Here is a 3,214-nt window from a genome sequence, read left to right as displayed (position 1 = left end):
AGTCCTGAGATGCATTTAAAGGTACAGAATGCAAATACCTTTATGTGTGTAATCTATTCAAAGTTCTATAGAATTTGTCTTCTTTAATGATAACTTATTCTCTGATTATACCTCATTTTTCCTTTGCTTACATGTATACCAAATAGTCTGGCCTATTCTTTATACATTTTCCTTTCCTCGTACACCTGCCAACACTAAGATAACCTGAAAATTCTTCATTCAGTGGATTTTATACTGGACTGTAATTGTTCAGTGGCTACTTTCCTCTTGGTAAGTGTAGAAGAGCTATGTTCTCTTGTAAGCGTAGAAGAGCTATGTTCTCTTGTAAGTGTAGAAGAGCTATGTTAAGAGGCTCATCTAGACACTCCAAAATTAAACACTTGTTCTCTAGTCTTGGGTAATGCCATAGTCTTTGTACTATGGTCTTCCACTGTCATGGGTTAGAATTCTTTTGCTTGAGGGTACACTCAGGCACAATATTCTATCGGATTTCTCATTTCCTTCCCTCATGCCTATTTTCCCTGTTGGAGCCCTTGGACTTATAGCAGGCTGCTTTTCCAACTAGGGTTGTAACGTAGCTAATAATAATAAATGGATAGAAAGTTTCATGTTAGAGAGTCTTTATTATGTATTTTTTAATAGCTGCTCTAAACAAACTTCTGAAAATAAGAATAATGTCTTATAAACTGATATAGGAACCAGTTCCCAAGGAGGAATCCTCTTCTTCCTACTTACGGAAGTCAGTAAGAATGTACCATACCGTACTTTGGGTTATTTTGGCCTGTTTATAATCTATCTATTTTGCCTTCTCTTTGAAAGTGCAAAAATAAAATAAAAAATTAGATACACACTACGCAAACCTAATTCTGTGACAAGCTGGTTATATTTTTGCCACTGAAGCTGAAATTGGCAAAATATTAACCAGCCAATTTACAATGCCAGAAATTTGGACAAAAAGGGAGAATTTTTCTGATGCCAAAATATCCCAAAGTACGGTACAGTATTGTCATTTCAAGATGACATATGGAACTGAAAAAGACTTTTGAACTGTAAAGGATTTCTTTCATCTATCATAATTAGACTGTCCAATGAACTTATTTTGAAAGATCTTCAAAGAAATCGACTACAAGCCAATACAAGCTGTACAAGGTATGTACGCAGTGTACATGTATGCACAGTACAGAGCCCCTTGTTGGTGATCTGTAACAGTTCTTCCCATCCAAGTTCTGTAACTAGATTCTGAAACCATCCACTGATGCAGCCCTTAAGAGAAAAGTGAGCCCTCATTATTGCACTTGGGATCATGTTTATTTAAGAACAGTACTGGAAAATTAAACTCTGAATTATTCTATCATTAGTGATTTGCAAAGCCAGATTAAAACCCCCAAAATTACTGCCAACACAATGTTAAAGAAATGGGGAAAACTGTAGAGATTAAGCAAGGGAAAAATGTTATTTTCATTAGTAAAATAAATTTTTGAATATACTTACCCGATAATCATGTAGCTGTCAACTCCGTTGCCCGACAGAATTCTACGGACGGGATACGCCAGCGATCGCTATACAAGAAGGGGGTGTACTCACCAGCGCCACCTGTGGCCAGGTACTGCAGTACTTCTTGTTGACACCACCTCAATTTTTCCTCGGTCCACTGGTTCTCTATGGGGAGGAAGGGTGGGTCAATTAAATCATGATTATCGGGTAAGTATATTCAAAAATTTATTTTACTAATGAAAATAACATTTTTCAATATTAATCTTACCCGATAATCATGTAGCTGATTCACACCCAGGGAGGTGGGTGAAAACCAGTGTATATATATATCAAGAAGCTAAGTATCCCGTATTTCATATTATCAGTTATTCAAAATAACAATGAAATTATAAGTACCTGGTAAGGAAGTCGACTTGAACCATTACTCTGCCTTTAATAAGTTCGTCTTCCTTACTGAGCGCAGCGTTCCTCTTAGGAGGCTGAACAACTCTAAGGTGCTGAAGTATAAAGGGCTGCAACCCATACTAAAGGACCTCTACACAACCTCTAACCCAGGCGCTTCTCAAAAACGAATTGACCACCCGCCAAATCAACTAGGATGCGGAAGGCTTCTTAGCCTACCGTAACAACCCAAAAACAACAATAAAAGCATTCAAGAGAAAGGTTAAAAAAGGTTATGGGATTAAGGGAATGTAGTGGCTGAGCCCTCACCTACTACTGCACTCGCTGCTACGAATGGTCCCAGGGTGTAGCAGTTCTCGTAAAGAGACTGGACATCTTTGAGATAAAATGATGCAAACACTGACTTGCTCCTCCAATAGGTTGCATCCATAATACTCTGCAGAGAACGGTTCTGTTTGAAGGCCATCGAAGTAGCTACAGCTCTCACTTCGTGGGTCCTTACCTTCAGCAAAGCAAGGTCTTCATCCTTCATGTGAGAATGAGCTTCTCTAATCAGAAGCCTTATGTAATACGAAACTGCGTTTTTGGACATAGGCATCGAAGGTTTCTTGATGGCACACCATAAGGCCTCTGATTGTCCTCGTATAGGTTTTGACCTTTTAAGATAGTACTTTAGAGCTCTGACAGGGCAAAGAACTCTCTCTAGCTCGTTACCCACCAAGTTGGAAAGGCTAGGAATTTTGAACGATCTAGGCCAAGGACGTGAAGGAAGTTCATTTTTTGCCAAAAACCCGAGCTGTAAGGAACATGTTGCTGTTTCGGATGTGAATCCTATGTTCCTGCTGAAGGCGTGAACCTCACTAACTCTTTTGGCTGTTGCAAGGCAGACTAGGAAAAGAGTTTTGAGAGTAAGGTCTTTGAAAGAGGCTGACTGGAGAGGTTCAAATCTAGGAGACATAAGGAACCTTAAGACTACGTCTAGATTCCAGCCTGGATTGGACAAGCGACGTTCTTTAGAGGTCTCGAAAGACTTAAGGATGTCCTGTAGATCCTTGTTGGAGGAAAGATCCAAGCCTCTGTGGCGGAAAACTGAAGCCAACATACTTCTGTACCCTTTGATCGTAGGAGCCGAAAGAGATCTAACATTCCTAAGATGTAACAGGAAGTCAGCAACTTGGGTTACAGAGGTATTGGTAGAGGAAACTGCATTGGCTCTGCATCAGCTTCGGAAGACTTCCCACTTGGATTGATAGACTCTACGAGTGGATATCCTCCTTGCTCTGGCAATCGCTCTGGCTGCCTCCTTCGAAAAGCCTCT

This window comes from Palaemon carinicauda, chromosome 39 (assembly GCF_036898095.1).
Source record: "Palaemon carinicauda isolate YSFRI2023 chromosome 39, ASM3689809v2, whole genome shotgun sequence".
Taxonomy (NCBI): Eukaryota; Metazoa; Arthropoda; class Malacostraca; order Decapoda; family Palaemonidae; genus Palaemon; species Palaemon carinicauda.
This window is presented reverse-complemented; position numbering follows the sequence as displayed.